Source organism: Chionomys nivalis, chromosome 16 (assembly GCF_950005125.1).
Source record: "Chionomys nivalis chromosome 16, mChiNiv1.1, whole genome shotgun sequence".
NCBI lineage: Eukaryota > Metazoa > Chordata > Mammalia > Rodentia > Cricetidae > Chionomys > Chionomys nivalis.
The window spans coordinates 17,178,538-17,191,153 of NC_080101.1; positions in this window are offsets into that span (position 1 = coordinate 17,178,538).

A 12,616-nucleotide genomic window follows, 5' to 3' on the forward strand; every position below is an offset into this window, starting at 1 on the left:
TCAGTTCCCAGCATCCTGATCTGGCATCTTATTCCACATCCAGAGGACCAAACACCACTTCTGCTCTCCTTGGGCACTGTAGTCAAATGTGTGCATTCAACTGCGCACGTTGCAAGCACACACAAGCATGTGCACGTGCACGCACGCACACATGCACACACGCATAAACATAAAAATAAATCTTACAAAATTAAAACAGTAAGGTTTTATTATGAATAGAGGTGGTTTGGAGGACAAGACATATAGAAAAAAACCTGGCCCCTTCCCAAGAAGGTTCCTGAAGACACCGCCTCTCCTCCTTTGCCTCCCACATCTGCTATGCTACCAACAGCCCACAGCCCACTCCTTTTAGGCAGCATTGCCAGGTTTCTCGAGCCTCCAGGAACCTGTGCTTGGCCCTCTTGGTCCTCCCCTTGCCTCTGCCTGCCTCTTGGGTGAGAAGAGAGATCCGGGTGCTTCTCAGCAGGCATCAAGACTTCCTGTTCTTCAAAGGCTGCTTCAGCAGTAGCCCCCAAAGTAACAGAGCAGACAGAATTGAAGTGACCAGGGTACATAGAACAGCCAGCATTTCCCTGGTCTTACCTGGGAGGCATGAACCACCCAGCAGGGTGCCGACAACAGGGCTTCTGATGTCAGGGCTCAAGCCATTCAGTCATTGTAAATCCGAGTTTCCGCATCTGTAAAATAAGAGTGATGAGACTCCTCAGAGGTTTCCTGCCAAGACTGCAGGGAGGAAGCCCTCTGCTAAGTTGCAACACTGTGTCCTGCAGAAAAACATGCAACCCATACAATAGACTCCACCGCAAACAAAGCAAATACAGGGCAGCGGTCCACTAAACCCCAGCACTGGGGCAGCTCCTGTGATTTTCCTACACTTCTCTGTCTATCTTCCCAACTGCATGGCTGCCTCTAGAGGTGTTCTGGGCTCACAATAATGTCGTATGTGAATCATTTTAAGCAAGCACACAATTTGGGATCAAGTACTTAAAGTGTTATTTGGGGAAGTGTGTGTGTGTGTGTGTGTGTGTGTGTGTGTGTGTGTGTGTTTGAAGCAAGGTTTCCATAATCCAGGCCAATCTTCAGTTCACAGCAGTCCTCCTACTTCCCTTCCCAGGACTGAGATTGTGCTCAGGAGCCACGAGATGCCTGGCCCCAAAGTATACTTTTGTAAGGGTCGTATAATGCAATAGAGTTTGCCTCCAATCCAAATTTCTTATCTTGGCTTACAGAACTCTGGTGACCTGGGTCCTACCCACCTGCCCACTCCCTCTTTCTAGCATCTTCCTTCCCCTTACGAAAAGCAACAGGGACGCTTCATGGCTCCAGGCCTTTGCAGGGGCTGCTGTCTCTAAGCAGACTCCTCCTCCCTTGCTAAGCACAGCCCAGGTTTGAATGGCAAGGGAAATTTCGTGCCCTAATGAGTAAGTCTGCACTGTCTAACACCCGCCTTCCAGGTTACCTGTTTCAATCTATGAGTCTTTTCACAAGGCTGGAGCGCCCAGAGAGCTGACAGCCATGCACAACATGTCTTGTGTAAAGAAGTGCAAATTCTGTCCGACCCACAAAGCCTCAACTGAGTCCTCTTCTGCTGTGGGGAAGGCTGGTTTTGCTTTTATTTGCATATTCATTTCAATATTTCTCATCTGTCCATATGCCAGTTTTCCGGACTCTTCTTTGACCTACTTAGAACAGCTGCCTGGCTCTCAAATTAATAAGTTAAATGAAATCCTAATGTGTGTTTAATTTCTCTGTAAGAATCCAATATTAACCCTCCACTTAAATGATCACTGACCAGTGCTGACGCCTTATCTAGAACTCGCGAGCCGCGCTTGCTTCCCAGCATTACAGCAAACCTTCTCTGAATGCTACCTAGTGCTGGGTACTGTGTTGGTGTTCGAAATGAATCAGGGAGTGTTCCTCACCCAGGGGTGCGCCACAAACTTTTCCACTGAATGAAGAGAAGGATAGACATACAGGAACAATATGAGCAATCCCTTCTCTCGGCTGTGAACATCAGGAAATTCCCCGAGACTCTTAGCAATAATTAATATAACAAGTTAATCCTATAATAACAAATTCTAAAATTCTCTCCAAAGCATGCTACACAAAGTATAATTTTGGGTCGAAGATTATTTGAATTAAGTAAACTAAGCGCTGGCAACATCTGGTTCCTCGTGAGACATGCTAGTAATGATATTTGGCTTGTGTTGTATTTGAAATAATACCATATCCTATTCCAAAGTACATAGCTCAAAAGTCCCAAATCCCAAGTGCAGAGCTGCTTAGTTCAAGTTATCTAAACAATCGTCAGCCATCAAATAGTCATCCTGTGAGAAGGCAAACAACACACGTATACAGTGACAGGATCAGAAATATACCCTTGACTCGAGGCAAAAGGAATGGGAGAGTGGGTGAATTTGGAATGTATGCTGTGACCTACATAAATGTAACTCTGCCTAGCATTAATTACCATATGCACGTTTGCCTCTCCAAGGAAGCAGATTACATTCTTGATTTTTTTTCCCTTGTCCAGTCTGTCCATCCTTCTACCTATCCTTCAGCCGTCCATTTAAAATCTACACCAATGCCTGCCTGGGCCTTTAGGAATTTGAGGGAGTGTAAGGATAAAGGAAGATGCAGTCTTGGGATAGGGACTTGGTCAGGGTCCCCATTCATTACCACGAGGCAATTCTATTGTGTATACCATGAAGTGACTCAATGGTGTTACAGCTTATTTGCAAAGCACAATATGAATAAAGGAAATAGCGATGCCTGGTGAGACTAGAGCTGGTATGACAAAGCAGAGAAATTGTTCCCATCAATGGGAAGAGGCTAGGTTTGGCTAGAAAAATCAGAAATGTCTATTCCCTTCCTCCTTTGGAAGGAGGGATATGTGTCTCCCAGACGCTGATATTAAAACATACTGTTCAAAAAGTTATAAACATAACTTTCTTTCAAATACAAAACAAAAGCAAAAACAAGCAAGTATCTAGAATTTTATCCTTCTTCTATTAATTAAATGCTAAAACCAAGGTAGAGTAAGACCAAGGAGCTAGATGGTTGTGAGTGTTTGATTTTTTTAAAATTTAGACTAATATTGCAGACTGGCTATAAAACTGGATTCATATCTTTCAGGGCAATAAACAATAATATTTGGCTTATCGGTGGAGTAATTACTGACAAAGTTATGTATACCTGATTCAGTAGCCCGACCACATAGTTCATGGAAGTTCATATTCCCAGGAGCCCTCCACGTTTCAGCAAGTTTAAGATGGTCACGGAAGGCACCAAATGAGAAGCAAATTATCTCAATGGCTTTTGTTCTTTACTCTTTTCTTCCTATATTCAATTTACAGGTTGTAGTGAAAGCCTTAGAAAAGAAGCATACCAACGCCTGGTATTGTGGTATGAATGAGAACGGTCCCCATGGGCTCATATGTTTGAATGCTTGTCCCCAGTTGATAGAACTGTTTGGGAAAAATTAAGAGATGTGACCTCAATGAAGAAATGTGTCACTGGGGACCCGCTTTGAGGTTTCAAAGGCCCATTACATTCCCAGTCTCTGTCTCTGTCTCTCTCTCTTTCTCTCTCTGTCTCTCTGTCTCTCTCTCTCTCTCTCTCTCTCCTCTCTCTCCCTCCCTCTCTCCCTCCCTCCCTCCCACCTTCCCTCCCTCCCGCACTCCATTGTGCCTGTGGATCAAGATGTAAGCTCTTAACCTGTGCCATGCCCCTCATTGTAACGGCAATGGACTCTCACCCTCTGAAACCAAACCATAAGCTCAAATTAAATGCTTTCTCTCATAAGCTGCCTTCATCATGGATTTTCATCACAGCAATAAAAAGTAGTAACTAAGACACGCGGGATCGGGTACAAGGGACACAGCAGACTCGAAGGCCCATGTTTTTATCAAAGCAATCTGAAACTTGGAAACAGACGACTGTACTCCATGGGCTTCAGATCAGTAGGTGCTGGTGCTGGGGCTCGCCCCTGAGGGACTTTCTACACACGCGGCTATCTTCCAGTCTGCAAAGACCAAGGGAAACTAGTCGGATGCTCTCTGAAACAGATTCAGAATTTCTGGCCTATGAACTTCCCATAGTTCACACTGCATCAGCTTCACCGGCTTTCAGTAAAGTGGATGCTGAGTCTCCCCGGGTTGAGTTCTTTTCTTTTTCTTTTTCTGCCTCTTCTTGAGGCAGAAGAACTGCATCTAGCAGATCAGATATTGTATCAAATATCACGGAACTCTTTCATCCCCAGAGCTTCCAGAAGTTCATTCATGCAGCACACAATAAGAAAGAGGAAAGAAACTGAACCTGGTGAATCAGGCCTATGATCCCAGTACTCGGGAGAGGCTGTCATCAGTTTGAGGTCAGCCTGAACCACAGAGAAAAGGGGAGAAGGGAAAGAAGGGAGGAGGGAGGAAAAGACAGGAGAGAGGGAGGCAGCTTTTAGGAAACAAAGAGCTGTATGATACACAGGCAGTTTGAGGACTGATGGGGCCGAGTGGTGTGGAGTATGCCATGGTGGGGCAAACAGTGTGCAGTGTGCCATGGTGGGGCAAACAGTGTGCAGTGTGCCATGGTGGGGCAGACAGTGTGCAGTGTGCAGTGTTCCATGGTGGGGCAGACACTGTGCAGTGTGTCATGGTGGGCAGTGGATGCTAATATTGAAGTTACTTTCTCCCTTGTCTTCGATCTGAAATTCCATCCAAAGGGCTGGTGCTCCCCACATTCAGGATGGGCTTTCTCCTCCTCAAGTAAAACCTCTCAGATAAAGATTTCACTAACATGTCCAGAGGTGCACCGCTCAGATGACTTTAAATCCAGTCAAACTGACCATGAAAATTCATTATCATGTGGATTTGGGGGGCTGTAGAATGAAGTTAAAAACAGTGAACATAAACCTAGATATTGTGAGCAGAGACTGCGGGCTCAGAAATTTCAGTGAACTGGGCTTCATGATGGTTCCCCTTTAGACAAACACAGCAGCACATATGAGGAGCACTCGCAATCCCAGGAGAACACAGATCTTTAACTCTGCTTAAATCTCACCCAGTAATCTGTGTCTGGGTAAAGACATCCAGCTATCCATGGATGTTCAGTTCTTTGTATACAATGCTACCGTATTTGCAAACAACCTGCACACATCCATCCATATTTTTTAAATCACCTCTAGATTACTTTTTCCCATTTCTTTGATTTTTGAGATGACAATACAATTATATCGTTTCTCCTTTCCCTTTCCTCCCTCTGAATCATCCTTGCTCTCTTTTCAGTTCTTGTCTTCTTTACTTTCAACATCTGGTGTAGTGTAAACATGCTGAATGACGTCAGTCCACACCCTAGGAAACAATTATCAAAAAAAAAAAAAAGCTGTCTATATACTCAATATGAATGCAATTTTTGAATATTCTTATTTTCTCTTTTTTACTTTATACTTTATTGTTTTTAATTGAGCTATACATTTTCCCCACTCTAGATATTCTTTACCTAGAATTGGCTGAATCCGTCTAGGTTGGCTACAGGCCCTATGCAGAGAGATAACAGGGTTTATGAAGATTTGAATGTGTTGGTACCAGAAAGCGCTATCCAGTCTGGGGGGGAGGGGCCTCGCATGCCACAATACTAACCAGGCAAAATGTGCCCCCTGGTCCAGCAGTGGCACAGCTGTTATATGGTAACTAAGGACTTTCTGACTGGACTCGAGACCTGTTCCACAGAAGAACATTTTATGTCTGGTATTGAAATCAGAACCTCACACACAAGATAGATTTATTAGTTTGTTAAGTGGTCATATTTTCTTCTCTTTATTTATGTTTAAATGCATATACTTAGGCTCCTCTCACACCTGGTCAAAGAAAGTTATTTCTATCATGGGAAGTGGTAAATGCAGAAAGGCATAACTGATCAAACATTGACAATAAGAGATTGATTTCTCAGTCACATGTAGAATATTTTTATGAACCCATGCACCGTAAGGCATAGGTAATATTATGAAAGAGGAGGCAGAATAAATGTGTGAGCCAGAGGCTAGGAGGGATGCTGTGAAAAGCTGTCTTCTGGATGTAATATGACCATCTCACACATGAACTCAACAACTGTGTTTATCATCGTGAGACCCGCACAAGATCAAGCCAGCCAAAATCCCAGCAGAGATGGAGGAACTGCTCTCCAGGCCCCAACTATGTCTCAGGAGGTATTAACAGCTGCTGTGGGAGGGAGAATCTTTCTTTTTTTTTTTCTGAGGGAGTGGCCACTGGTAGATTTCCCATGCTCCAGTGGACAGCCCTACAATCATGAGCAGCATTAATCAGAATTAGTGAGTTATCAAAGTAGAAGGAGGAGGAGGGTGATGGTGGAGGAGGAAGATAGATAGATAGATAGATAGATAGATAGATAGATAGATAGATAGATAAGTAGATGATAGATAAAAGATAAATAGATGATAGATAGATGATAGATAGATAGATAAGTAGATGATAGATAAAAGATAAATAGATGATAGATAGATAGATAGATAGATAGATGATAGATAGATAGATAGATAGATAGATGATAGATAGATAGATAGATAGATAGATAGATAGATAGATAGATAGAAGATAGATAGATGACAGATAGATAGATGATAGATAGATAGATGATAGATAGATAGAAGATAGATAGATGATAGATAGAAGATAGATAGATGATAGATAGATAGATAGATAGATAGATAGATAGATAGATAGAGAAAGAAAGGGTGAAGTTGGGAGGAAGATGTATTTGGAGGATGGGGGGTCTGTAAAGGGAAAATAAGCCATACAGACCATCATATTTCATTACATACATGTGTGAAATTCACAAAAATAAAGAAAAATTATTTTTAAACAAAAGATGTGAATGCGTGTGAGGCTGCGCAGGAATGCAGAAGTGACCAAATGCGACTTTCATCATCTAAAAGCTCACAACAGCTAAGGCTTTCTGCGGAAGTTTACAAGAGCAGATAAAAATGGGAGTGGGCACCCTGCTCTCAAAAAGAAGAGCCCACCCACCACCTAGGTCGCAGGCAGCTGCCTTTTCCAGGATCAAGAGATCAGCTGGGCGCTCTATTTACACATTGCCTTTATCAGATACAAGAAGTCCCCAGCACCAGGAAGGGGTGAAAGTCACTAAAAATAAAAGTCTTTCTGATTTGAGCGCATTGCAACATTCTTGGGAGCATTTTAAGGAACAAGTACCTTTGCTGTATGACAGGAAGAAGCTGAAAATCAGCACCCGTTGCTGACTGGAGTGACAAAATGTTTGCGGACTGAGCCAGGCTTCTAGAAATCCTTCAGACACTGCTCCTCCCCAAACAGAAAACAGATCTTAATTCCCTTCTTCCTTCCCTCTTCTCCACTTGATTTCAATTATCCAGGCCTCTCCCATCCCACCTCCATTGCAGGTGTTAAGAAGTCATCTGATCTGATTCCTTGACAACCAAGTCAATGACACCACATCACCAGAAGGCCGGGTCCAAGGTCCCCACCCCTTTAAGAGCTGCATATATTTTTCAGAAAGCGCTTGCTAAGAAGTCATGGGGCCCTCTCCTTACCCATCTTATACTTTCCCTAGGATTGCTTGACATGTACATCTTTGTTCAAAGTCTACGTAGCTTTGACCTCCATCTTTCTTCCCTCTGCTTTTTACAATAATGTTCTGTGCGGACTCAGCTCTCTGCTCCAACCTTGGTGCTGGGCGCGGTTCAGCAAGCATACAACAGTCCTAAATGGGTGTAAGAACCAATCCGTCATAAGCAGCCTCTATCACTACTGAGCACCCAGTAAGCTGTCAATAGCTATGGGACACATGTGTGGACAGATACCTATCTGCCCCAAGATGGACAAGTAGAAAGGACTGGATGACTCTGAGTTCTCTTTCTTACTTCTCAGCTCTCTCCAGCCTAGAGGAGCATTTGCATATTTAGTACTAGGAACATACTGTAAAAGTATTTGGGCCAAGAACTCTCTGTATTATTTTTGTAAGTAAAATATTATCCTAAATTGAAATTAAAAACTCAATTTATTCTTCCTATGAACATAGTCTTCTACTAGTTAGCCACTAAAACGCTTGGGAAGTTTTGGGGTTTTTTTGTTTATTTGTTTGTTTTGTTTTGTTTTTTATTGCTCTTTTCATCAAAACCCCTGCCCTGTGTTGTATCTTAGTGGTGGAGCCTTTGCCTTGTGTGTTCAGTGCCCGGGATCTAAGCTTCAGCACTGAGATGGAAAGGGCAGTTATATATGGTGAGCCTCTTGGCTTATTGATTGAGGTCTTTATTTTTTACATTAACCCTTGTTGTTTCATACCCTGGTAGTTTATTCTTTTCATCATTGAGTAGTGCCCCCTTTTATGAAGAGACAACAATTTGTTTTCCCGTTGATAGGCATTGGGTAACTTCCAACTTTGTGCTGTTTTGAGTAAAGCTGACCAAACATTGCTTCAGTCCGCTGTGAAAAGCAGCATCTGATCTTGCTATAGCCAGTTTAACAAACTCATTTGTCATCGTCAATGTCTTCAGTCTCTCCGCAGGGAAAGGCCACACTTCAAGTTCTTAAGGGCCACTATTACAATAAACCTGGGAGTCAAATTAACTCAAAGTACAAAACGACATAAAAGATTTTCCCAAGGTCATCATCCAAAGGCAACAAGGGCACAGAACTGGAGTATCCAATCCCAGGCCTTACCCTTTGCCCCTGTGAGATGGCTAAGGACACTGAATGAACTTCTCTGCCCCACTCCAGTTTTGGCAGCCTGGGTCATATTAGCCCTCTCTTCCTCCCACCACTCTGCCAGAGCCCCAGGTCCATGAAAATTCAAGATCCACGAAGGGCCAGAATCCCAAATCCACTACTATTTCTCTGCTTTATTTATCGTTTTGCTGCTCTAGAAAAATCAAGTTTGGCTGACTTACTGTGGACATTCTGACATACTTTGAGAACTGTCCTTTGGAGGTCTGGACACCAAGAGTCCAGCTACTGAAATAAAACTTACACAGTGCCAGAAGCAACTTAAAGGAAACTCTGGAGTGTTTATTTTAGTGCCAGGTGCAGGGATTCCGGTGCCTAGTCTCGCATTTCGGTGATCTGGTCGTATATGAAAATAAACGGGCCAGTGATTGTGTAGACAAAAGTGCCCTAGCGCTGGCCGCCACTGTGAGAAATGCCTTTCCTGAGGGAGCTGAGGGTGGACATTTTCCAGGGACTGACAGCGTTTATGACAACCCTTAAAAGTTGGCTCATGGGGGACTGGAGAAAAAGGAACTTCCTGTTCTTTCAGAAGACCTGAGGTAGTGGTGGCTCACAAGCATCTGTCACTTCCGTTCCAGGGGATCAGACACCTTCTTCTGACCTTCACAGGCACCTGAAGCCACATGCACATACCTATATGAGCATGAGCACACACACATACACACACGCGCGCGCGCGCGCACACACACACCCGCGTGCACACACGTGCACACAATTTAAGATGAATCTTTTTAAAGTAGACTTATTAAATGTCTGCGTTGGGAAATGGTAAGGCGTGAGCAGTGTCCAGGAGGTAGGCTGTTTCCACAGAGACGGTGACTGCCGTGGCCAGGACAGCACACTTGGGAGTTCAGGACTTAGATCAGGCAGTCGCAATACAGGGAATGGCAAAGGTCACTGGTTTGGACCAGGTCACTAAGAGCCCCAAATGGCAAAGTGCAAAGAGTTTGACTTCTTCTGACATGGATTGTGTTGAAGGTAGACGCTTGCCCACCCCCTGGCCTCCCCACCTCCCACACACATCCTGAGAGCATTCTCAAAACTGAGAGCAATGGAGCCAAAGACGACAGGCAGAAGCTGCTGAAAACAGCAAAAAGAAAATCCACCTCAGGTGGAAAACCCTGACTGAAGGAAGTAGAAGGAGAAGTAGCGGGCTGCCTGGAAAAGCCCCCTGGCAACCAGGACCAGACCGACACTTCTCCACGGTTTATGCACGCACTCACGCACACACACACACACACACACACACACACACACACACACACACACGTACCTCTGTGGAGACAAGAGAGTGGAGGAACTTAGTGTTGACTTCGGCAACTGCAGACTCGGGTGGGAGTCCTTCCCTCCCCTCACATTTGGGGAAAAAAGGTTGGCGCTCTTTCTTGATTGGCCTATTTCTTCACCTTATTTGCATATTCAGTCTATCAGGTTCTAGCAGGCACCAAGTTACTCTTAAAATTTGGATCTTCTGAGGCTTCAGAGCCAGAGCTTCTGAAAGAGCCAGCAGAGGAAGACTTTAGAGCCTGCCTCTCAGCCAACTTGCTCATCAGAGCAGGAAGACACCAGCAGGCTCCCCACACCTGAAGCTCAGGTAGGGCGCTCACTCAGGTCAGGGTTAGGACTTTACCTACCTCGACCTGCAAGACGCCACACGCAGCTGGCAACTGGGCTGCACAAGAAGTCCTTTCCTGCGATGATTTCCGTCTCCAAGATCCGCGGCCCCTGACACCCGTGACTCCAGCCTTGACCAGCTGCTCTCACTGATGACCGGCAGACCTGCAAGCACAACGCCCAGCTGGTACCCCAAGCCCCACCCCCCACTGCTGCTCATGTGTTCTTCCTGCTTAAGTCTATACTGGGCAAACAGTGATGCCCACTCCTGAGACACAAATTAAAGGAGCAACCATGGAGACAGAAATGAAATCCAGGAGGGAATGGTCCTCTCACTCCTCCTCAAGTGGAAAGTCGATCAGCCAGGGAAGACCCAAGATCCCATTTGCAGTGTATAAGATATCTGTTTAGTGTTTTGTTTTGAGAAAAGAGATCCTTGTATGACCCAAACAGGATTCAAACTCTCTATTTTCGTGCCTCGACCTGCTGAGTACTCACGTAAACAGGCCCAGGCCATCAAAAGAACCTGGAAAAGTCACTTCCTACCTCCTAAGCTTCTTTATTAGACTTGTGATAAGGGATTAAATAAAAACACGGTTGAAGGAATACAGTTTCAAGGGGAATAGCAGCTATTCCAATAGTAAGTATCAGTGTTTATTTATTAAATAAATATTAAACATCTGCTATTGTTCAGAGAGATCTACCTGACTGTCCCTTTAACACCTGGCACCTATGAGAGGTAAAAGCCCCACTGGCGAGATCTTATTTTGCTAAGAAACATTTAAAAGCACAGTGTCCGTTGACACAAAGGCATGACACATTTTATAGGGTTTTTCTAAGTAGCAATTTTCCATGAAAAAGAACAATGGCACTTGGCTTGGGGGTGTTTAGCAAGACTTACTTATTTTTCCCTCTTAAACAACTTCTAAGGATTTTTAGAAACCCCAAATCACCCTTCAATCCTTTCATTTCCTACTAATTATCCACAAAAGGACTTCTGACTAATATAATAGGCTATAACATTCTGAGCAACACGGAGCATTCATTTAGACAAACATCGCTGGCAGACTCAGACAGAGCATGGAACAAGAGGCACAGGGAAACTCAGAGTGTTCCACTGCATCCTGAGAAAGGGCTCTTGTTAAAGGAAGCCATCCTATGAACGACCTATTTGGGTTTCGTTGCTGTTTAATGGAAGTGGTGGGCTCCATTGTGGAAAAGTAGACTGTGTTATAATTCTTGACAGTCTGTAACTTAAATATATTTAATACACTCCCTCTCAACCATCACCATCCCTGAGAACACCCTAACATCCATTTCATGGGAGTTCAGCAAGGCTCCTCTATACTAGGCACTTGCAGTGAAGTGATGACTATACATACAACTTTGCTCAAATGAGTTATGGGGCTTTTTGTTCGCTTTCATTTTCAACCAACACAAATATGTCTTTAGAGTTCAATATCCATTCCTTAAGATTTTCCTGGTGAGAAGAGGCAGGTTCTGCCCCTGGTATTCCTGTGCTCACATCCCAGGGTCTCACGGTGACCCAGTTCAAGAGCAACCCAGGGCCATTAAAAGATCTCCCACTTTTGCGTGCCACGTGTCTGACATACTTGTCCCTGTCTGTGTGCTTGGTTGGTTGGTTTATGAAGTTGGGGCTGATCTCCTGCCAACCCGGAATGAAAGGAGGAATTGAGAAACTATCAGGTTAACCCGACCCGTAAAGTCAGAGACTCCAAAAACCTGGAATTCCCGGATGTTCTGAGATGTTCTGTCCTGTTCTTCTCAATGGTCAGATTAACCTAAACCCATCGGGATGCTAAACAGACTGAGCCCTCTCAGCAAAGCAGCAGGGACTGCAGAGAAAAAATTAATGCTCTAGTGAGAGGGAGAGGGGAGGAGAGGAGAATAAAAACAGAGAAGAAAAAGGAGGTGAGGGAGGCATGGAGGTGAGAAGAGGAAAGGAGAGAGGGTAGGGTAAAAGAGAGACAGATTCATGCAAATTAAGCAACAACAAAATTTAAATAAGCACTGGGCAAGCAATTTTACAAACCCATAGGAAGGGAAGATATGGGAATCCTTCTCAAGGCTGAGATGATGGTTAGATCAATTTAACCTTCCTTTCTAAAAGAAAAAGAAAGAACTGGCGTTGATTAGCGAGTGCGGCTGTATCGGCTACTCAGAGCTTTGGTTTTCATTCCAAGAAATTGGCGGCATCTCTCACCACGGAT